Below are 24,787 nucleotides of genomic sequence, written 5' to 3'. Positions count from 1 at the left end.
TTTTGAAACTATGGAGGCCAACAAAACAGATCTGGCAGCCAGTCATCTTGATTCTCAGGCTTCACTTTCATTTTTCACTTTCACATATTTCTGTATTTTCATTTGCCTCCATTTCTTTGATCGCTTGTTTTCTTTCCTGTCTCAGGTCTTCAGTTGTTTCCTTTCTACCCCTTTTATCTGCGTAAAAACATTCAGAATATCCCCTTTACTTTCTGCAGTGTTTTTGCTTATGTCCTAATAGCCCATGTTTTCTTTATCCTTTTATATTGAATTTATTAAGCAAGATGTCTTCATTCATTGCTTTTACTTCTTCATTTATTCCTTTAATCTTTACAATATGTTTTTTGTCTTCATGTCTCCTCTGAGGCTCTTTCATTCTTTGGATCCAGTGATTTGTATGTACTAACCTGAATGTTCTTCTCTGAACACTACATCTCCATCTGTTTTCACTAGCTCGCGTTGCTATATCCTAAACAATACTTCTCCAAGATTTTCTCACTGACACTCTCTGTTGGTTTTGATGGCCCATTGTGTGTGTTCTGCTGGTACATCAAATTCAACATATTCAGATGGGATTTATTATATCACTTCTCTCCCAACCCTAGCTCTTTTAGCTGACTTACAGTTTTGTTTGTGGTACTGCTATTTTTCCCCACACATTTAGGTTCAAAACTTTGGAGCCATCTTTGAGTTCTTTACCTCTTTTATCATTTCCGTCACCAAATCATATTTTCTCCATCCAAAATATCGTGGGCATTTGTATCTTCCTTTCTTCTTCTTGACTCAGAAGTCCTTGACTTCTGAATTAGGATACAGGTAGTCTCCTCCTACCTCCATGTATCCGTTTTAATTTATGTAAAGCACAACTTTGGCCATACCACACACTGGCCCAGAAAGCCTCAAAACCTCTCAGTTATTTATCAAATCTAGTGCACTACTCATCAGGGGCTTTTAGGATATAGCTACCTCTCACTGTCCCTTCACACATCCCGTTCTCCATCCAACCAGAACTACTGTTGTTCCCTCAATACCTCCTACACTTCAGTCCCCATGCTCCTGTTTCCTCTGAAATTCTTTCTGCTTGCTTCTTCCAACTCTTCCTCTGGTCCATTGAAATCCTATACACTGTTCAAACTTTCATACTACCCATCATCTCTTTTTTAAACAGCCCCCGTAACTACCCTTATGTATAACTTATTTTTCCCACCTGATTTTTTCCCTAGCATTTCATTTGTCCCTCTCACATTGTATTACATTACATTACATTATGGATCATTAATATACATCCTTTTCTGATGGACTGTAAACTTTTTTCGCAGAGACTGTGCCTTATTATTAATTTTTCACCCTCTACAGCACGTAACCTAGTGGTAGATAATGAATACATACTTTAAGTGAGAACTTTCAGATTATTAATAATTAAAACATTAGATCATGGATTTGTTCCTCCCCCCAAACAACTGAGCAAATTAGAATTTATGAAATTTTTAGTATTAAATGGCATGCTTGGCACATGGCAGGCTCTTAGTCAAAGGGAAAAAATATCTCTGTCCCTCCTTGAATGCTTACTAAACAGCCAAGATTAGTTCCGTGACTGTTGAAGGACAGCTGATTCTGCCTACTGTTTGCAAAATTTGGAAGATATATTATCACACAGCAGGGGTAATTTTTGTTCTGAAGTACCATTATATACAGAAATTGGCAAGAACTCAAGTAAGGCAAAGTCCTGTAGGGTAAAATTCAATTTAGCCTAGTCACTTAGTGGGGAATGAAAAGAGGTGGCATCCCAAAGTTGAGCTTTAGTTTTGAAGAGGAGATTTCCACTTTTAACTAGGGATAATAATTGTTAAAAAAAGATAATGAATGACACTTTTTTGAGAGCTTACTGTGTGCAAAGGTATTTTTCTGAATTATCTCACTGAATTTTCACACAGTAGGTGTGAAGTGTACTATCTCTATTTTATGGGTAAGGACCCTGAAGCACAGAGAAATTAAGTAAGCCTGTTGACGGCCACATAGCTGGAGAGTGGTGAGTTGAGAATCAACCCGAACTACTTGCTCTTGAGCCCACTCTACCCTCTGTGTAATATCACAGGGAGTTGGGAAGGGAAGGAAAGGATTGATCTGGACCATCTGTTTCCTGTGATCTAAATACTGCTTCATAAGCTCAGGGCTCAATTTCTGTTCTTGCCCCAAAGGTAATTTTATGTCATTCTTGAAAATTGTCCCTGAGTTTCTTTTCCACATTACTTAATATCAGCAGAATAGAAAAGCATGCTGCTTTTGTTCAGTGTACCATGAGATACTTATATCTATATATCTATCAACAAGGGGCAGGAAATAAATTAGCCAGCCTGAATTTTGAAGGTGAGCCAATGCATGTTAAATTGTACCTGGGAATGCAGTCAGACTGTGGGATACTCCAAAGAACAAACAATACAGTTTCTGCAATAAATACCCTGCCCGGAGGAAAAAAAGAGATGAAGAATGGATCCTGTAGCTGAAAAAGTTCTTTTTTTTTTTTTTTTTTTTGCAATATACTTTTCTTTCTTTTCTTTTTTTAATTTTATTAAATTTATTGGGGTGACAATTGTTAGTAAAATTACATAGATTTCAGGTGTGAAAAAGTTCTTAACAGACCTATTTACTAACCACAGTGGTGGACCCCAGTGAGATCCTTATGCAAACCAGCAAATGGTTTTTTAAAATACGACTTTTATAAGACAGTTGGAGATGTGATCGTTAACTGGAAATGTGAAGGTATTGAAATAGAAATTCCTCTTCCTAACAATAGGAATTATTACTAATTTTGGAGAATATGTTAATAGTCTTACAGTTATCTTATAGAGAGAGATGCTGAAATGCTCATGGAAGACATGGTATAATTTCTTGGACTTGCTTCTGGGTAACACTGGGGTGTGGGTGGGTGAGTATAGATGAAACAAGTCTAGCCATAAGTAATAATTGTTGAAGGCGGTGATGGGTGCATGGCACTCATTGTATTAATCCACTTATGTTTGTATGTATTAGGTTGGAGAAAAAGTAATTGTGGTTTAAAAGGTTAAAAATAATTGTAAAAACTGTGACGGGCCAGCCGCCACGAGTCGATGGGTTCCCGAATGGGGGAGTGGGAATGAATAAAAGACACTCTCACATATGATGGCGATCGCGGACTTCAGTGATCCTGAAGACACTAAGTTTATTTCACTGCTCCCATATAAGCAGTTTGAGCACGTGCAAGTATGTATTAACATAACAAATGTAAATTCTTTAGCTTTCACATAGAGGATACAAAATTCACCGAAACTCACAAGTAATTATCTTATCAATTGCCCTGATAGGCATCAGCCTTCTGTGTCTGGGAACTGGCTGCTCCCACCAAATTCCTCAGCAGCTTACAAGCTCAAGCTCCCCCCAGGTGCAGGCAGAGACAGTTGCCTCAGGGGGAGGAAACAGGTAGCATAAACCGAGCCATTCTGCAAAGCTCAGAGTTTCCTGTAACCATGGCTCCCCACAAAAAACCACAAATACGTTTGCACCATCCTAATATATCTTTGCAATTTTCCATAATGAAACATTTTCAAACAAAGATGTTAAATTCAATTTATGAATTTTTAAGTCTGAGAGGGTTTTTTAGCCTCCATGAAGTTATTTTATTTATTCATTTATTCATTTATTCATTTATTCATTCATTCATTTATTTATTTATTTTAAAGTTGGGCGCAGCTCACAGTGGCCCATGTGGGGATTGAACCGGCAACCTTGGTGTTATTAGCATCACGCTCTAACCAACTGAGTTAACTGGCCACCCCAGCCTCCATGAAGTTTTATCTTGCTTTAATATTTAGACCAATTAGATGTGGTCAGGACACCGATTCAAACCCAAGACAAAGTTTATATCTCTTTGTCATTGTGGAGAAATTCCAGATTTAAAAAAAATAGTAATAATGCATTGAAAAAAGTAGTAAAATTTGCCTTTAATCTAGCTTTTATTTCCTCTTAAGAGAAGGCACTGAACGGTTGTCTCGAAAAGCTAAAGCCCGTCTTTACATCATGAGGAAGGCTGTCAGGGTCTGATGGGAAACAGCATCAGTTACTACTGGTCAGTTAAACAAATGTAGCAAGAGTTGCATCAGAAGATATTTTTTTCAGGTTTTCTGAGTCATAGGTTTTGCACTTAATCTCATTAATCTCAGAAATATATAATATAATATAATACAATACATATTTTTTTACTCACTGACTATTTAAAATCAAGGTTTATAGGGAAAGTGTTATTTTTCTAGTAGTGGCTTCATGCACTAAGTTGAGTATGGACAGTTTAATCCTAACTGTTGACTCTGCTTATTCACTCATTTCTTTAGACTGTAAAGCTGCCAGTACTATGTCTTTCTTTACCAAGCGCATCTCTTTTTTTAACTTCCTGTGTAGAAGTGAGATGATGAGTGGTCGTGGAGAGGCCTCCTTTCTTCAGAAGCAGATGTGATGCCAGGACATTCTCACATCACCCAACGTGTGGGGTGGGTGTTTGGTCACTTAGCTGTGCAACCTTTCCCTTGCCCGGTGTTCAGCATGTCACAGTTCCTCAGCCTTCTCATTCCACCCTCTGCTGGATCTCTCCCATCCCCCAGGCCCTTCATTCTTTCCTGAAGTTCTTTAATGCCTTTGCTACCACGAGGTCGGTTCTCTATGCTGGTGCTTTTTCTGTCTTTAGATATTCTCCCCCATTGCATTTACAAAACCCATCTTGTTAGTGACCACTTATAAACTGATGAACCTCAACTGGGCCCTTTCCTGAGCTCCCAGACCTGTTTTTCCAACTGCATTGTATTCATTCACCCTGTGGTCCTACAGCATTGCAATCTTAACCTGATCAAAATTTAATTATTACCCTACACCCACACACCCCCACACTTTGTTTATTTTCTCTTCTGAATTCTCTGTCACTACAAGTCAGACACCATAGAGTCAGAGAGTCATCATTGACTTCTGCTCCTTGATGCTTCGATAAATATCCTAAAGCTTTTCTTAGTCTTTCCTCCATTTTCATTGCTACCGTGTTTCCATGAAAATAAGACCTAGCTGGACCATCAGTTCTAAAGCGTCTTTTGGAGCAAAAATTAATATAAGACTCAGTATTATATTATATTATACCTGGTATTATATTATATTATGCTCAGTCTTATATAAGACCGGGTATTATATTATATTACTATAAGTAAAATAAGACCGGGTCTTATATTAATTTTTGCTCCAAAAGACGTATTAGAGCTGATGGTCTAGATCTTATTTTGGGGGAAACAAGGTAGCTCAGGCCTTCAGAAACCATAATTGCATCCCTGGCTTCCAGTTCATCCTCTACTGTTGTCTGCTGAACGATCTTTTTGAAATGCAAATGGTTATGTTTTTCTCCTGCTTTAAAGCCTTCTGCAATGGTCTCTAAAACTTTCTATTAGGATGGTGCCATCATTACATTTGAGGATCTCCTTTAGTGTATGTATATGTATTATAAATAATACACACGTTATTGCACTAATGTGTTAGATATTATAAACACACCAAAGTAAGAATTAAAAGAACATAATAAATGTTTTAGAAATGATTTCATAATCCTTAATGGTACAAAAAGCCACCAAGAATTACTCGTAGCTTTTAAAATTTTTGGCTTTTTGTCTCTCACACAATCATAATTTTAGTGAGAGTAATGTGATTGCATATGCTTCCTTATTTTAAAAAATCGATTCCCACTTGGTGTTACAGTAATTTTAAGGTTTGTTTCTAAGTTCAGTTTATTTACGTATTTCTTTTTATGTGGTTATAAGTGGAAAAGTTACTCTGTAAGTACATGTAGATCCAAAAGGGAGACCTGCCATGTTCACTACTTGTTCAATTAATCCCCCACCTACGCAAAAACTTGGTGGGAATCTGCTAGTAAATTGCAACCTAGTGTAATACCCTGAGTGGTTGTTAACAGCCGACCTTCTCCGGTTAAATTGCCTAGGTTAGGGTCCTATCTTGGCTATGTGCTACATTGGGTAGTTTGCTTACTCTCTCTGTCACAGTTTTTATATCTACTAAATGAGGTAATGATAATAGTCCCTTCAGAAGGGATAGTGTTGAAGATGGAATGATTAACACATATCAAGCCCTGAGAACATTGCCTGGCCCATAAGTAGTAAGCCCTCAATTAATGGTAGTTAGTAGTTTTTTCTTTCATGTTAATTCATTCTTTTTCAAAAGCATGGGAACACGCTGCAGTTTCCTGTTTTTAATAGGGCTTTCAAAACTTAAAACTCAATTCTGTACATTTTAAGACAGGTTAGAAAATTCTGTGTTCACATGTTTGGAGAGTACAGATAGGAGAGGTTTTATGGATGTAACATTATTTGGGAAAATAAAAATTGACTTGATGGAAATGTTTTCATACTTCTCTTTTCAAAATGCATGTGTTTCTTTCAGAAATCTTTCTCGCTGTGACAGTGTCATCTTTACTTGAAGGGAACTAAGGCCCCTGTATGGGTTGTGCAGTTTGAACAAGTGGTGGTGTCAGATTGACTTGTGCTTACATTAGTGGTGTTGTCATCTATCCAGGGTTACTTTAAGCCACTTGGGCATTTTGTGGGGGTCAGTTTGGTTAAATTATAATGATTTATTACTACCTCACCCACTTCCCTGGGCGCATGTGCACGGTAACACCTTGCAGTCCTCAGGACACAGGCCTGGGGGCAACTTGTGGCTGTAGAACTCCCAGCCTTGCTTCAGAAATCTTGTGTGACCAGCTGGCATCTGGACTGAGAGAAGGTGCCAGTGGCAATCCATTCATGAAATGGTAGTGAAATTTGGCCTTCCTCTCTCCCTTTCCAATGCCCTGCTACTCTCATTCCCTCCCTTCCTGGAAGCCTGGTACTGTCTTTCATGCAACAGAAATAATTGGCACGGCCAGCGTCTTCTGGTACAACTGCTGAGGGTGCCGTGCTGATCTACCTCTCACCTTTCGTACTCACTGCCCCTATGTATGTTCCTTATCTCCCTTAACAATGGCCCCAAGGCACAAGAGTAGTGATGCTGGCAATTTGGATATGCCAACGAGAAGCTGTGAAGTGCTTCCTTTAATTGAAAGGTATGTATGTATGCATAGGAAAAAACAACACAGTATATATAGGGTTTGGTACATAGGGTTTGGTATAGCATCAATAGGTGGTCTTGGAACATATGCCCTATAGATAAAGGGCAGACTATATCTCAAACAATTTTTTTCTCCATGTCTTCCATATGACAACCTGGATGGTTTCCTAATTTTATTGTTTTGACATGCCAATATTGATTAAACCAGTTACCATCCCTCTAACAATAGATATTCAGGTATATCCAGTTACTTATTTAGAATTCTGTAATGAACATCTCTGATTCTTACTATATTAGAGCCTTAATGTTTTCCTAGAGTACAGAAGTATTAAATGCAGTGTCACTAACAATGAATGACCAGCAATTTCACTACAACACTGAATCTGTGTTAGGAGTTTTTGTTTCTTTTGGTACATGAAATAACTCAGGGCTGCTTACTACACATTTCTGGTTATCATTGCAAATGAAAATTTTCCCACATTTTAATTTATATATATTGTTTCTCCTATGAGACTGGTGTTTAGATTTTTTCCCCCTGAAAGTATAAACACTTAAAGTTGTATTTTATATGGTATAAAGTAATTATTTCTTTTATCCAATGTGGAGTTTCTGTTAGCTTCTCTAATAAAAAGATACCCATAACAGTATTCTGCCCATTTGTTACAGAAGGAAACTTGAGGCTTAGAGAGGTTAAATAACTTGACAGAGATTATATAGCTGAAGGGTTAGGGACCTGGAATATTAAAACCAAGGCTAATCTATTCCAAGTTCAATACTCCTAGTCATCATGTTGCTCTGCTCCCTTTGACAGAAATAATGCATAATCTTTATGGTAAAATTATGAACTGTAGATAAGCGAAAATAAAAATAAAGTCACACTCATCTGAAATTCCACCACCCAGAGACAACCACTGTCAGCATGTTGGGGAGCATGATAGCATATCTCAGAGGGGGCAGGAGATGTATCACAGACTCTGGGAGCCAGAGAGATTTTGAAAAACCATGTGTACACCTCTCCCTTCATCTCTCACCCCATCCCTCTCTAAAGATCTGACTGGTGGTAGACTTCCATGCAATCAATAATGAAGAGGAAGAAGGAAGTATTAAGAATCATAGATGGTTATCCTTCCCTTTTTTACCTTATTATATGCATATTTACAAAAATCAATATAACAGGAATGGCCTTCTGTGTCATGAACCACTGGTAACTACCCCCTGCAACGTTGGTCTGCTTAATAGTCTGTCTAATGGGTGTACCTCAGTGTAGCTATTGTTAGACACATTCAGATGGTTTCCAGTTTTTTCTTATAAGTAGCATTATTGTACAGTTACATACAAAAATCTTTGCTCATTTGTCCAATTATTTACTTTAGTTCAATAAATATGGAATTCTGGGTCAAAGGCGGTTACTTTTTTAGGGCTTTTGATAACCAATGCCAATTGCCAATATACCCTTGGAAAAAACCACTTACCAATTTGGCTCCTATTAAAATGAGAGAGGGAAAGAGAAAACAATTTCTTGATGGGGTGAAAAGGAAAAGACAGGAGGGAGTGTTAGCCTTGGATGATATGGCTTGAAAGAAAATGGGGTTACCTTTTACTGGGATAAAGCCTTTCAAGATAGAAGTGAGCTGCATTTTGTTTCTTGTATTTTTTCCTTCTTATCAATGGTTGGGGTACGTGGGTAGCAAAGCATTAAATGTTTCATCCTATATACCTTTTTAGAGTTGCGGTGGATTCTCTCTTGAGATTTAGAAAATGTATATCAATGTGTCTTTCTGAATAAGGAAGCTGAAAAATCAAATAGTCAGGTATTTTAACTTTCGTTTTCCTAGAGGAATATATTCTATTCTAGTTTAAATAAGTCTGTAAAACTCCAGGGCCTTATGTTGATTGACAGGATTGCTATCAGGAGGTAGATGGGTAAGACCTATTTTAGGCAGAAAACTCTCAGCTTCGGATATAACTCTTGGGCACTTCTATATTATAAGATGGTCTTTTATTCTTTTGAATGTCCCGCTATAAACCCCCGCTCCCCCACCCCCCAAGATATTCAATTCTTTATAATTCAGTAGCTTAATTCTTAGGAAAGAAATCGGTGAGCCCACCATTCTATTTCTTTATAAAACACACATGATGCCGAGATCATGGTCCCAGTCTGACAACGTAAAACAAATCTATTCCATGTAGGGCAACTTAAGGGGAAGTGTCCTTACAGTACCGGCTGGGTCAGCAATGACAGAGTTCATAATGGGCCACTTTCCATAGCTATGATGACCTCGCTGGGGTGCACTGATTCTCAGATTTCTACGGACATGATAAAGTGTTATATACCAGTTGGCTGAAGTTATTGTTTTTATCTAAACAATCACTCTACAAAGTTCACATTAATTCAGAATGCTCTTTCAGAATGCTTGTGGAATTGAAGTGGTTTGACTTCATATTTTTGGGGTGATATTTGCAATAATATATCAGTTAATGACATAGGTGGAAGGACTAGATTCTACAGGATTTCTTGGGTAAGGTGGCTAGAATTTTAGGAGTGGTGCAGTTACTTATATATATGTTTAGTAGGCATAGAACATATTTCAGAACATTTGTGGAAATTTTCCTTCTAAGGACATGACTAGACTATAGTCAGCAATCTCCGATTGCTGCCAAACTACCCCTATGATTCAAGAAGTGTGCAAATAATGGGAAATCTACTCTAAAGTCTTGCCCCAAATTTAATTGATATTCACTGTTTAAATACATTGTTAGGTAAATTTTATAGTCCATAATATTTTATATAAAGTTTTAATACATTGTTGTGTAAAATTTTCATATTTGTTTGTCATAAAAAATGAAGTTTAAAGTATTTGCCACAAAGAGAAATTGGTGCCCTAGGAAGCTGAGCCATGTTCCATTCCTCACCCCCACCCCAACAATACTGCCCCACACCACATGCAACCGTGCATGTTTATTTTTATGTAAAATTTTATGGCAGAATATAATCATTTCAATCAATTCAGTCAAAATTTTCAAAAAATAACTTTGGGATTCCAAAATTGCTTAGAATCGCTGAATTAGAATCTTTTTGTGGGAAATGAAAAACAATTTTCCAGTATTGGCAAAGAAAGCTATGCATGAAAACTTTAGAATTGAGAAACAAAGGTAAGCCATTACTAAACACTACAAATATGATTATGAAACAATATGTTAACTTAAAAATATGTGGGCCTTATTTGATGTAATATGTCAGTAGACATTGCAAATACTAAAGTTTTGGAACTTTGAGGGAAACTTGACTATATTGAATTTGATTTTGGCATGAAAAATGGGTTCACTGAGGACTATGGGACATAAAGAGATGATCAGATTATTCATTCAGCTAGTATTTATAGCACGGTGCTTGATATTGTGGGAACACATCAAAAACTGTACACTCAACCCTTTTAAAGCATAAGGGATGAATTCCAAGCCCTTTATCCATCCTCAGATTTGCAGATATACTGTAACATGTAATTTCTTTAACTCTTTCATGTCTATTTTTGGCTAAGAGCCATCACTTTATTGTACAGCTTAACTTGATCTTTCCTTCTATCACTAGCACTAGCTATTAGCTTTTCTTCTGACCATTCCACAAAGAACTAAGCTTTAAGTCTGTTCCTATGAGTTACTGGATAGGCAGAAAACAGATGTTTATGGTTGGCTGAACATCATGGAACCAACTAAACAACCCAGCGTTGTAATTTAAATTTGCTTCTTAGCTGAATTAGCGCTACTTGTCAGGGACCTTGAACCTAAAATTTGAAAATGCCAAGGGTCTATTTGAAAGAATCTATTCTTTGATAACAAAATCTTATTAAGGAGGCAAAACATAACTTCCGAATATTTAAACAGGGAAAATCACTGTGTGATTAAATGTCCAAGTGAATGAATGGGTCGCAATACTAAATGCTGTTGGCAATGAGAGAATGGGAAGACTATGTAAGGACATAATATGAAAGGCTTTATTATTTGAATAAGACATGAGAACTGACAGCAAATAGGGTTTTGAGCACGGTTAGGCATCAACCTGACTTATCTGATTGTAACTCCTACAAACTATTTCCGGTCAAAGGGAGCTGGGATTTTGGCCCCAGGTCTACTCTGGCTCTGAAGTTTGTGACCTAAACCTGTATCCTGTCTGGTTACCCTACTACTTTATAAACTCAAGTACTCTTATCAGGTTCCCCCTTCAAGGTCTGATTCTGTGATGGCCTCTCTCTCTGTCTTTTTAGATCCCCTAATTAGAGTCCTGTAGCACTTTGAACCTTTAATGTACAGCTTTAGTCTTTTGTGTACCTGTTTCCCCTGCTGGATTGTGAGGATCCAGTCCTACAGGAAATGCAAACTATATCCCACATTATTTAGCACTGCGGTGGGGCCGCTACTGGATGTGATGTTGATTGTAGGGTATAGGAAAGTACAGAATGAGTATGGCCTCAGAAGTGGGAGGAGATAGGATCTGCAGAATCAAAAACAGGCCATTCTGGTTACATGAAAGACCAAAACCAGAAGGAGGTAAGATTGGAAAAGTAGGTAAGGGGTAAGATGAGGAGGGTCTTAAATGTCAGACTCAAGGATTTGGACTTGACTCTGCAGACTCTGAAAGCCAGTTAAAGACTAGCCTGATTAAAAGGTTGGTTTAGACCATCTCTATCTAAATGTAAAATTGGTGATGACTAATTAGCAGTGTACTTTCCCCTTATTTTATTAAGATCATATAAGTCTATCTTTCACTACAAAAGAGCAACAGGTCACATTTAGGTGACACATTTTCTACAAATAACTGGATGACTTCAGGAAGTGGTGGGGATGATTCAGCCAGGGGACATCTTCCTGAGCCATGTGACAGTTGATATCTGATAGAGTTCTTGCCAGGCTATTAACACTCTTTCCATAACTTTAGTTAGTGTTTGCTCAGCCTTTTCCCTGATGGAAACTTGTCAGAGGATAAGGTTGTATGGGAATGAATTTTGGAAGATTTAGGGTCCCTCTCATTAGCGTGTGTCCTGAAGGCTTCCAAAAGGGCCTGAACTGCCCAGAGAGGCCTTATTTACCAAAGGAAAGATAGGCATTGGTTAGTTTGATTCTTTAATTACTTGTGGTAAAACATACATATGTGTGTGTGTGTGTGTGTGTGTGTGTGTGTGTGTGTGTCATGTATATATATATGATGGGTTTTTATAGTCTCAATACTCCAAAATTAACTCTAATTTTAGAATCAGAAGGGTCTTAAAAGTCTGTGGAAGTCCATTTATATTCTTATTGTACGTATCTTATCCTAAACCATACAGAGGTGTACTTTACTGTCTTAACCTAACATTTCCAGCTAACAAACTTTTTGAGATATCCTTTTACTATCTGTTCACTTTTATGAAATTAAAATTAGTATCAATCTGGCACATACCAGCTCTGGACCCTGGTTGCCAGAGTGCTGATCCTGATTTTTCCACTTAACAGACCGAGGGCAAGTTATTTAATCCTTCTGCCTCAGTTTCCTCATCTGTAAGATGGGGATAATCATTTACTTTTCTTTCAGGGTTTTTGCCAGAATTAAATGAATGCATTCGTTTACTAAAAGTAAAGCCCTTAGAATAGTGCCTGAGAATATAAGTTCCTCATAAATATTATCTATTAATACTATTGTATTGTAAACGAGAAAAAGTAGCTCAAGGTTAAATGACTTACATAGGTATCCAGCAAGGTGATTAAACCAAGATTAGTGTTTCTTACTTCAAGATTTAGTGCACTGAGGTACCTGTTTCCTGGACCAGGGGTCAGCAAACTTTTTCTTAAAAGGTCAGATCAGATAATAAATATTTTATTTATTTATTTATTTTTATTTATTTATTATTTTTTTGTATTATTATTTTGTAATTTATTGGGATGACAATTGTTAGTCAAATTACATAGATTTCAGGTGCACAATTCTGTATTACATCATCTATAAATCACATTGTGTGTTTACCACCCAGTGTCAGTTCTCCTTCCATCACCATATGTTTGATCCCCTTTACCCTCATCTACTACCCCCCACCTCCCTTACCCTCTGGTAACCACTAAACTATTGTCTGTGTCTATGAGTTTTGTTTCTCATTTGCTTGTCTTGTTCTTTTGTTGTTTTTGGTTTATATACCACATATCAGTGAAATCATATGGTTGTCTACTTTTTCTGTCTGATTTATTTTGCTTAGCGTTATAATCTCAATCCATCCATGTTGTCACAAATGTTCCTATATCATCTTTTCTTACCGCCGAATAGTATTCCATTGTGTATATATACCACAATTTCTTTCTCCATTCATCTATCGAAGGACATTTTGGTTGTTTCCATGTCTTGGCCACTGTAAACAAAGCTGCAATGAACATTGGAGTACATGTGTCTTTATGGATAAAAGTTTTCAGATTTTTTGGGTAGATACCCAGTAGAGGGATTGCTGGGTCATATGGTAATTCTATTCGTAATTTTTTGAGGAACCTCCACACTGCCTGCCATAGCGGCTGCATCAGTCTGCATTCCCACCAACAGTATATGAGGGTTCCTTTTTCTCCACAGCCTCTCCAACACTTGTTACTATTTGTCTTGTTGATGATAGCCATTCTGACTGGGGTGAGGTGATATCTCATTGTGGTTTTTATTTGCATTTCTCTGATGATTAGTGATGTTGAGCATTTTTTCATATGTCTACTTGCCATTTGTATGTCCTCTGTGGAGAAATGTCTCTGCAGGTCCTCTGCCCATTTTTCAATTGGTTTATTTGTTTTTTTGTTGTTGAGTTGCATGAATTCCTTGTGTATTTTGGATATTAGCCCCCTTACCGGAGGAACTGTTTGCAAAAATCTTCTCCCATTCAGTTGGTTGCCTCTTTATTTTGTCGATAGTTTCTTTTGCTGTGCAGAAGCATTTAAGTTTCATACAGTCCCATTCATTTATTTTAGCTTTTACTTCCATTGCCTTTGGAGTCAAATTCATAAAATGCTCTTTGAACCCAAGGTCCATAAATTTAGTACCTATGTTTTCTTCTATGCAGTTTATTGTGTCAGGTCTTATGCTTAAGTCTTTGATCCATTTTGAATTAATTTTTGTACATGGTGACAGATAGCAGTCTGGTTTTATTCTTTTTCATGTGGCTATCCAATTCTCCCAGCACTATTTATTGAAGAGGCTGTCTTTCCTCCATTGTATGTTTTTAGCTTCTTTGTCAAAAATTATCTGTCCATATTTATGTGGTTTTATTTCTGGGTTCTCAATTCTATTCCATTGGTCTATGTGTCTGTTTTTCTGCCAATACCATGCTGTTTTGATTATTGTAGCCCTGTAGTACAAGCTAAAGTCAGGGAGTGTGATACTGCTTCTTTTTTCTTAAGATTGCTTTGGCTATTCGGGGTCATTTGTGGTTCCAAACAAATCTGATGATTTTTTGTTCTATTTCTTTAAAAAATGCCATTGGGATTTTGATGGGGATTGCATTAAATCTGTATATTGCTTTGGGTAATATGGCCATTTTAACTATGTTGATTCTTCCAATCCATGAGCACAGAATGTCTTTCCATTTCTTTGTGTCTTCTTCAATTTCTTTCAAAAATGTCTTATAGTTTTCAGCATATAGGTCTTTCACATCCTTGGTTAAGTTTATTCCTAGGTATTTTATTCTTTTTGCTGCAATTGCAAAAGGAATTGTTTTTTGTATTTCTTTTTCTGAAATTTCATTGTTAGTATATAGGAATACAGTGGACTTTTGTACGTTGATTTTGTAGCCAGCAACTTTGCTGTATTCGTTGATTGTTTCTAATAGCTTTCTGGTGGAGTCTTTAGGGTTTTCTATATATAGCATCATGTCATCTGCAAAGAGTGATAATTTAACTTCTTCATTCCCAATTTGGATGCCTTTTATTTCTTTCTCTTGCCTGATTGCTCTGGCAAGGACTTCCAACACTATGTTGAAAAGCAGAGGTGATAGGGGACAGCTCTGTCGTGTTCCTGAACGTAGAGCAAAGGGCTTCAGTTTTTCACCGTTAATGATGAGATTAGCTGAGGGCTTGTCATATATGGCCTTTATTATGTTAAGGTATTTTCCTTCTATATCTATTTTATTGAGTGTTTTAATCATAAATGGATGTTGTATCTTGTCAAATGCTTTTTCTGCATCAATTGATATAATCATATGATTTTTGTCCTTTATTTTGTTTATGTGATGTATCACATTGATGGATTTGCAGTTGTTGAACCATCCTTGTGCCCCAGGGATGAACCCCACTTGGTCGTGATGAATAATCTTTTTAATGCATTGTTGTATTTGATTTGCTAGAATTTTGTTTAGGATTTTTGCATCTGTATTCATCAGAGATATTGGTCTGTAGTTTTCTTTTTTTGTGTTGTCCTTACCAGGTTTTGGTATCAGGGTAATGTTGGCCTCATAAAATGAGTTAGGGAGTACTGTCTCTTCTTCAATTTTTTGGAAGAGTTTGAGCAGGATTGGTATTAGATCCTCTTTGAAGGTTTGGTAGAATTCACTAGTGAAGCCATCTGGTCCCGGACTTTTGCTTTTGGGAAGGTTTTGAATGACTGATTCAATTTAACGACTGGTGATCGGTCTGTTTATATTTCCCAGTTCTTCATGGTTCAGCCTTGGAAGGCTATATGTTTCTAAGAACTTGTCCATTTCTTCTAGGTTATTGAATTTGGTGGCATATAGTCCTTCATAGTATTCTTGGATGATCCTTTGTATTTCTGTGGTGTCCATGATAACTTCCCCTTTTTCATTTCTGATTTTGTTAATTAGTGTCTTCTCTCTTATCTTAGTGAGTCTAGCCAAGGGTTTGTCAATTTTGTTAATCTTTTCAAAGAACCAGCTCTTTGTCACATTAATTTTTTCTATTGTCTTTTTGTTCTCTATTTCATTTAGTTCTGCTCTGATTTTTGTTATTTCCTTTCTTCTGCTGACCTTGGGTTTTACTTGTTCTTCTTTTTCTAGTTCTTTAAGGTGTAACATGAGGTTATTTATTTGGGATTTTTCTTGTTTCTTGAGATAGGCCTGTAATGATATAAATTTCCCTCTTAAAACTGCTTTCGCTGCATCCCAAAAATTTTGGTAGGATGTATTTTCATTGTCATTTGTTTCTATGTATCTTTTGATCTCTCCTCTAATTTCTTCTTTGATCCAGTCCTTCTTTAAAAGTATGTTGTTTAATCTCCATGTATTTGTGTTTTTTCCTGCTTTCTTTTTGCAGTTGATATCCAATTTCAAAGCCTTGTGATCAGAGAATATGCTTGGTATGATTTCAATCTTCTTAAATTTGCTGAGGCTGATTTTATGTCCCAATATATGGTCTATCCTTGAGAATGTTCCATGTACACTAGAAAAGAATGTATAGTCTGATGTTTTAGGATGAAGTGCTCTATAAATGTCAATTATGTCCATTTCATCTAATGTGTCATTTAGGGCTGCTATTTTGTTATTTATTTTCTGTTTGGATGATCTATCCATAGCTGTCAATGATGTATTTAAGTCCCCTAGTATAATTGTGTTTTGGTCAATTTCTCCCTTTAGTTCTGTTAGTAGTTGCTTGGTATATTTCTGTGCTCCCTGATTGGGGGCATAAATATTGATGACTGTTATGTCTTCTTGTTGTATAGTCCCCTTTACCATTATGAAATGTCCATCTTTGTCTCTTGTTATCTTTTTCACCCTGAAGTCTGTTTCATCTGATATCATTATGGCTACACCTGATTTTCTCTGGGTACCATTTGCTTGGAGTGTCAATTTCCACCCTTTCACTTTGAGTCTATGCTTGTCCTTGTAGCTGAGATGTGTCTCTTGGAGACAGCATATGGTTGGGTTTAGTTTTTGATCCAATCTGCTACTTTGTGCCTTTTGATTGGTGAGTTCAGTCCATTTACATTTAGAGTGATTATTGATAAGAGAGGATTATTGTCATTCTATCATTAGTTTTCTTGTATGGCTGTGTCTCCATTGTTTCTTTCCCTATTTGTTGTTGTCTATTATTTCTGTGTGGTAGTATTCTATGATGTTTCCCTCTATTTCTTCTTTTATTATAGTATGTATTTCTGCTCTGGATTCTTGAGTGGTTGCCCTTAAGTTTATGTAAAAGAAAGTTTGATATTTAGAGTATTTCATTTTCTTCAGCATGCTTACTTTCTACATTCCCATATTCATGTTCTGGCCTTTACTCTCCCCCTTTTTATGTTTTGGTTGCCACAAATTGTCCCTGTTGATGGTGGTTGAATAGCCTCCTTTAGTATTTCTTGTAGTGCAGGTCATGTATTAGAACATTCCCTCAGCTTCTATATGTCTGGAAAGGTCTTTATTCGTCCTTTATATCTAAAGGATGTCTTTGCTGGATATATTATTCTTGGCTCATAACTTCTCTCTTTCAATAGTTTGAATATTTGGTTCCACTCCCTGCTGGCTTGTAGAGTTTCTGCTGAAAAATCTGATGGTAATCTAATGGGCTTTCCTTTGTAGCTTACCGTCTTCTTTTTCCTGGCTGCCTTGAGGATTCTTTCTTTGTCGTTGATTTTAGACAGCTTCAATACAATGTGCCTTGGAGAAGGCCTGTTGGGATTGAGGTAATTAGGTGTTCTATTTGCTTCTTGGATTCAAGGATCCAGTTCTGTCCACAAGTTTGGGAACTTCTCATCGACAATTTGAATATATTCTCTGTTCCCTTATCTCTTTCTTCTCCTTCTGGTATGCCCATTATTCTTATATTGCTCTTTCTGTTGGAGTCAGAAAGTTCTTGTAGAGTTCTTTCATTTCTTTTAAGTCTCAAGTCTCTTTCTTCTTCTGTTCGTTTAATTTCCAGGTTTCTATCTTCTATGTCACTGATTCTTTCCTCCATCTGGTCAACTCTGTTACCTAAGCTGGCTATTTCATTCTTCATTTCTCCTATTGAGTTCTTAATCTCCAGAAATTCTATTTGGTTGTTTTTTAAAATTTCAATCTCTTTCGTAAAATGCTCATGTTGTTCTTTGATTGTGTTTCTGAGTTCATTAAACTGCCTTTCTGTGTTTTCTTGCATCTCGTTGAGTTTTTTCAGAACTGCAATCTTGAATTCTCTGTCATTTAAGTCACATATTTCCATATCTTTAAGTTCCTTTTCTGGAGACTTTTCACTTTCTTTCTGAGCTGTCTTGTTGCCTTGGTTATTCATGGCAATTACTGATTTATTATTTCTCTTCCTAGACATCTACAGGAGTGGCTTCTGCAACAGGTTGATTGGAAGAGGTCTTTCTTTTGTTTTCCAGTTCTTGTTGGTAGAATGTTTTATTTTCTCTCCGACTGCAGCCTTTTTTTTCTCTCTCACACGGTAGTGCCATGTTTTCTCTGCACTATTCCAGCTTCTCACACAATGGGGGGATTCCCTGGGAGACGGGCTTCTCCTCTGTTAATAGTTCACCTGGGTCACAGGGCACAGTGTACGTGTGGGTATGCAGAGAGCTTTTGAAGTTCCAAAGCTCTTCCAGCTCCAGATTCAGAGCCCGTATGTTTCAGCAGTTCTGTTTACTCCTGCAGGGATCCTCCCAAATAGCTGGGGCCAGAGGCGGGGTGAGTTGTGAGAGGTGGCCCAGAGCAATGGCGGTGACCACCACCACAGCTGGTCCTGCTTCCACAGCTCCCTCCCCTTTGCCGGAACTAGGTGGGCTGTGAATCTGTGTCTGCGGTCCACAGTTCTCAGAACAGCAAATATTCTGTTCTTTTGATCTGACACTGCTACTGTTCTGCTTCTAGCGCTGGGCAGGTGGAGGCGGGGCGAGCTCTGGGAGGGTAGGGAGGGGGCCGCTAGTCTCAGTGCCTAAGACTTCCATTCTCTGCTTGGCAATGAGGGCTTAAACCACCGTTTTCAGCCTTCTTCCCTCAGTCTTTTCTCCGAGGTCTCTGCCGTGAGCGTTGGGTTCAGCCGTGTTATATGCTGCCCCGTCAGCCCTGTGGGCCATAAGTGGAGCCCTAGCAGTCCGAGTTCTTCCCTCTCCCGCAGCTGCGATAGTTCCGGGAAGCAGCGAGCTCAGAGCACTGAGCTGGGTCTGCGTCCTGCGCCCGCGTGGCTCCGTCTCCGTACTTCTCTCTTCCCTTCTCCCTGGCTCACACGATTTGCCCACCTTTAGGTGAATTCAGTAGTGGGCCTCTTCGTCTTGCCTGTCTGCTGTGCAGGGAGTCCTTTGTGGAGTTATTGTTGTTCGATTAGTTGTAAATTCCAGGGGAGCTTTACAGAGGCTCACCTCACGCTGCCATTTTGATGATGTCTCTAGATAATAAATATTTTATACTTTGTGGGTCTTAGTCTGTTGTAAGTACTCAACTCTGTCATTGTGTGTTGCAAAAGTAGCCATAGAAAATATGTAAATGAATGGGCATGGCTGTGTTCCAGTAAAACTTTATTTACAAAAACAAGTGACAGACTGTTTTTGCCCTGTGGACAGACTCCTTCCTGATTTAGATATTTAAGTCACACCTGAATAGAGACTTTGGGTTTCATTTAGTTTTAAAGTATTAAATGTGGCATTATTATAATAAACAGTAACTTCACTTCATAATAATCATATCTGATATGTTGTTACTCTCAGTTGTGATGATCGTTGTTTAGAATATCAAAGGAATTTAGAAAATAAGCAATGGTAAATGTATTTTCCATCTATACAGAAGTCATTTATTTAATGGTTTGGAGGATTTTCTTGGAATTTGAAATCTGAGGTTTGGGCAGGATGTTAAGGGTTTGTTTTATTAAGTGAACACAAATCAGACTTTTTTGTTTTGGTTTTTGTAATATCTGTATAGGAAAAGTTTGTGAGTCAAATAAAAAGCTCTTTGTAATTATCCTTGTCATTACACTAGGGGTTTTTCTGCTAGGAATGTTGTTTGCATGGGTTTGGATTTTTTATGGCTTATTTTTCAGTTTAATAATGTGTTCTTGTTTTTAAATTAAACTTGTCAACGAGTCTTTTTGTGAGTGGCCAACTGTTGGTTAGTTCATATTTATAGCTTACGTCTGTTTCTGAGGAAATGACTAAAGCCTCTTGCATTTGATCAAAACTGTATAACAAAGGACATCTTTGACTTACTTAAACAAGGCTCATGATGGAAAGTCAAAAAGTCTAATGGTTTATGTTTATAAATATTTTTATGTATTCAGTCCTGTTTGGGCCAGATAATTGGAGCTCTGTGCTGAGGGAGGCATGAATACACTCAGTGCGTCCTAGTTAAATGAATTCCTCTGGAGCAAGTTCAGGCAATACTTTCTTATAATACTCTAAAAATATTCTTTTCTTATTTTCCATGTTGTTTTGAATTGTGTCTTACAGAACATAGGTATATATTTTTCTTCTCTTTAAACTGTTCCACTGACTTTCTCTTTCCTCACTCCTGTCCAAGAGGTCTGGACATATGTGAAGTCCCTAACCTTGCTCATGTAATTTCTAGCAAGGAGGCTGATAGGGATTGGGGCAGGGCCTGAGGAAGTGACTGACTCACAGAAACCACTGTCTTGCTCCCTGCCGGAGCCCCTCTCTATATCCCCACATCTGGAATACCCACCCTATTCTCTTCCCCTCACTGTTGGTTCAGTTCTCGTGGCAATGAAGGTGTCCTTCTACCTTCAGCTGTCTGTTCCTGGGCGGGAGACGAGGGCACTGGGTAGGAAGGAAGACAAGGCCGGCCTCCAGCCTGCTTGGATTCAGGATGACCTGTGTTCTAGGACTCAAGCTGAAACTCACATTTTCTGTTAGGGATGGAGGTTGGATTTTAGTGTGATGACTGTTCTGGATCACCTATGTTATAACTCACTGAGATTTTCTGCACTAGCTTTTAATGTAATCATGATTTAATTTCAGCCCTTTTATAAGCTGCTCAAGGAACCTCTTCTCCAACTAAGGTTTGGATCAAAGTGTAAAAGAGTTAAAGGTGAAATTGCTTTGCCCACTGCCAAACATTCACTCACTCCTGCCTGCATTCTCAGAAGCACCGATGGGAGAGGGTTCCTGAACATTCACTTTGAAAACTGCTAATTAATATAACTACTTTTGGAGCGCACGCTAATCTTAAAATCAGGCTTGGCGAAGTATGTATCATTAATTGCTTAAAATTTACCTGGATTGGTGTGTATGTGTGGGTTATACGTGAAGACAGCTTTGCAGGAGGCGGAATAGACATGCGTTATCCGAATTGAGAAAGTCCTTCAAGACAATCTCTATCCCCCATTCATACCTGAAATTCCATTGTCAGTAATGCATTTTATTGCAGTGTTAAACACCTGCCTCTTCTGAAGCTCTTTTTTTTTAATGAAAAAGTCCTCAGAAAATGTATCCATGAAGTTGTAACTTTGGCACTGATCCTATTGTTTCCCTTCTTGATTAAACATCTGGGGTTTCTGACTCCTAAAAGGGGCAGATAAAAGGAAGCTGCTACACGCCTACTTTCTTAAGTTTGTCTAGACTGGCCCTGACTATATGTACATTTGAAAAACACATGGGAGGTACTATCTCTAGTATTTAATTTGGAGATACTTTGCTTTCTCATTTAGATGCAGGTGGTTATAAGTGTGATATTTGAAGAGTGAGCACCTCAAAAGGAACTTCTGCTGTTCCTAAATATCCCTTCACTATCAAAATATATTTTATTACTGTGATGGTGGGGATATACATACATAACCATATATATACTAATGGGAAATTTTTAAAGTATGTATTATTTTAAAGATAAAAGTAATCAACCAGAAACACAAGCCTAAAAACAGTATACGTGTTTCTGTGTATTTTCTGCGTATTGTTCTTATGGGGCAAGAAAACAGTAAATTTTCTCATTTTTTTTAACCTTAACAGCTTAATATTGTAAAGCCTATGGTTCATTCATTTAGTCAACAAATATTCATAGAGTAACTAACACATGCCAGGTACTTTGTGCTATAAAAATTAATGATGGTGGTTTCAGCAGAAATTCAGGCTCAAAGGAAGGAATATTTGAGGTTGTCCATTAATTGAAGAATGAGAGGGAGGGTGTGCTGGATGGGGCGAAGGAAGGGGTCGGAAGAAATGATGGAAGGATTAATGGAAGGAAGTTAGTCAGTTAAATCCATTTATTGGTCCTTAACACATTGTCTTGTGTTTTTTTTTTTTTTAATTGGGGAATATTGGGGAACATTATGTTTCTCCAGGCCCCATTAGCTCCAAGTAGTTGTCCTTCAATCTAGTTGTGGAGGGCGCAGCTCAGCTCCAAGTCCAGTCACTCTTTTCAATCTTTAGTTGCAGGGGGCACAGAATACCATCCCTTGAGGGAATTGAACTGGCAACCTTGTTGAGAGCTGGCTCTCTAACCAACAGAGCCATCTGGCCACCCCTCTGGAAGCGATGGCAGCTGGTTGTCTTCAATCTGGTTGTGGAGGGCGCAGCTCACTGGCCCTTGGGGGAATCGAACTGGCAACCCTCTCATTCAGAGCTCATGCTCTGACTGAGCCATCCAGTCGCCCACATTTTCTTGTTTTTAATTACACATGTGTTATCTAGTTTGCTGTTTTTTTGCTTATACAATTACCATCTGTAGGTTTTATTTTTTTCTGGTGTACTGTAATTTGAAATTGGTTTTAATCTAGCTTTTCTATCTTTGTTTCTTTTTCAGTATTAAAGAACTTTATGGATCAGTTTGCTAATAAGTACGTGCAAAATTTGAAGAGCTGAAGAAGAAACTCAATATTAAACCTGTTTTATTTTTAATGTAAGTAAACTCACTCCTCATCATTGCTCATTTCTGACATCTTTAAAGCCTGCAATTACCTTTCTGTATACTCAGTGTGTAAATTTTTTCCCAGTAGTAAAGTTAATGGACTGTGTCAGTCTACTCATTATATCTTTGAGAATTTGTGACTCACCTCCCTCTTTAAAAGTTTTTTTTTAATTCTAAAAGTAATGTAACATAGATAGCTGTAGAATTTAGGCATGTTGTGACAGTCAACAAGCACATCTTTTTTTGGCTCTGAGAAGGAAAACATAGACCTGCTAGCACATTAAAAAGCACTGCATTCTTTATCCCACAGACCATTTCAGTGTCCCATCTAAGCCAGTGAGAATCACTGGTCGACCCGGTAATGACCCTGTAGGCTTAGAAAATGAGGTGTTTTCATATAAGCTTATTTACTCCTTTGCTCCCTGTTTCTCTTGCTCAGTAATAATAATAATCTTAATTATTTAATGATAATTCAATAATGATTCAACACCTACTTTTTCTGAGTGCTTGCCATGTGCTAGGTACTGCTCTGACACTATTACCTTATCCTCCTGGCAAAGTCGGAGTTAGTATTTCAGGGATCTAGATGAGAATACTGAGATTCACAGGGAGGTACGGAGCGTGCTGATGGTCACACAGCTAGTAAGTGGTGTGAACATGGCGCTGTCTGATTTTCTGACGTGCAATATCCTAAATAGTGTTTAAAGCTTTTCCTGGCGCAGCTGTTGATAGGAGACTGGAATCTTCTGGGTTGTTTTATTAATAAGAATGTGATCCTAGTCCTTCTAAAGCTTGGCTATAGTCACAACAAAGAAGGAAGTTAGAGAAACATCCTCCCATGTTTGAGTGGAAGCTTTGATACCTGGATGGGGAGTTAACAGATCTAATGTCCAGTCCCAGCCCTTCCGTGGATTTCCTGTGTATCTTTGAGACATTTAACCTCCATGGGAAACAATTGCTCTTATGCCAGCTGAGGAGAGCAGACTAGATGTTCTCCAGGGTCTTTTTCAGTCAGCTTTTTACTGAAGTATCTTATACATAGAGGAAAGATCACAAGTCATTAGTGGACGGCTGGTTGGAATAATTGTCACGAAGTGGACACAGAGTGTAACAGCACCTGGATTAACAGAAAATAAGCAGCACTCAGAACCCTCCTCTCCTGATGCTCCCAGGAGTAACCGAGTTCCTGATTTCTAACGCCATTGATTAGTTTTGCCTGTTTTTAAAGTTCATGGAAATATGATCATACCGTATATATTCTTTTGTGTCTGGCTTAATTTTCCTTATTATGTTTGTGGAATTCATCTGTGATATGCAATATCACAGATAAATCACATTTTTTTCATTTTCATTGCTATTATGTTATTTAATTATCTCTTTTGCAGTTGCTGAACATTTAGGTAGCTTTCTAGTTTGGGTGTATTACAACCAGTGCGCCAATGAGTATTCTTGTGCCTATGTTTTGGTGATGATTGTATTTTGTTTGTTCAGGGATCGCTCAGTAGTTTAGATTCTGCAGCTCTGGAGAGATGTTGAAGTAAACATCTTTGAAAGCAGACAAGTTGATTTCAGGTAGTCTCTTGGGCATGTGGCCAGGTAGAAGCCCTCCCTGATAGTACGTGTGTGAAATGGTAAGGCTTGCTTCCCTGGCAGAGAAGGGCTTTGGTTGGATGCAGGAAGGAATTACAGAGAGGAAGAGAAAATAGATCCAGAAGAGAGGTGTCTGGGCTCCCCTAGAAATAGTCAGGATATCTCACCAGCCAGCGCAAGAGCCTGGAAAAGTGACAACCCAGGGGAAGACTCAGCCTATGAGAACTGAAGAGTCTAGAAAGAAGAATCGAGAAATAAAAATTGATCCAAACAGGCAGGCTGGATCTCAGAAGGAGCTCTCCAAGCATTTT

At 37.9% G+C, this 24,787-nt stretch overlaps 1 protein-coding gene across 17 annotated transcripts in view; it reads left to right on the top strand.

Moving 5' to 3' along the window:
• PPFIBP1 (PPFIA binding protein 1) overlaps nucleotides 1-24,787 on the top strand; it is a 170,744-nt gene that overhangs the window by 37,890 nt on the left and 108,067 nt on the right. For all 17 annotated transcript variants that reach the window (XM_074325884.1, XM_074325891.1, XM_074325886.1 and 14 more), the window contains one exon: nucleotides 22,782-22,877. The gene's annotated coding sequence lies outside the window, so the exon portion shown is untranslated. The remainder of the gene's footprint in view (nucleotides 1-22,781; nucleotides 22,878-24,787) is intronic.

Source organism: Rhinolophus sinicus, linkage group LG02 (assembly GCF_036562045.2).
Source record: "Rhinolophus sinicus isolate RSC01 linkage group LG02, ASM3656204v1, whole genome shotgun sequence".
NCBI lineage: Eukaryota > Metazoa > Chordata > Mammalia > Chiroptera > Rhinolophidae > Rhinolophus > Rhinolophus sinicus.
Note: the sequence above shows the minus strand (reverse complement) of the source record. Positions and strands in the feature narration are given on the sequence as shown.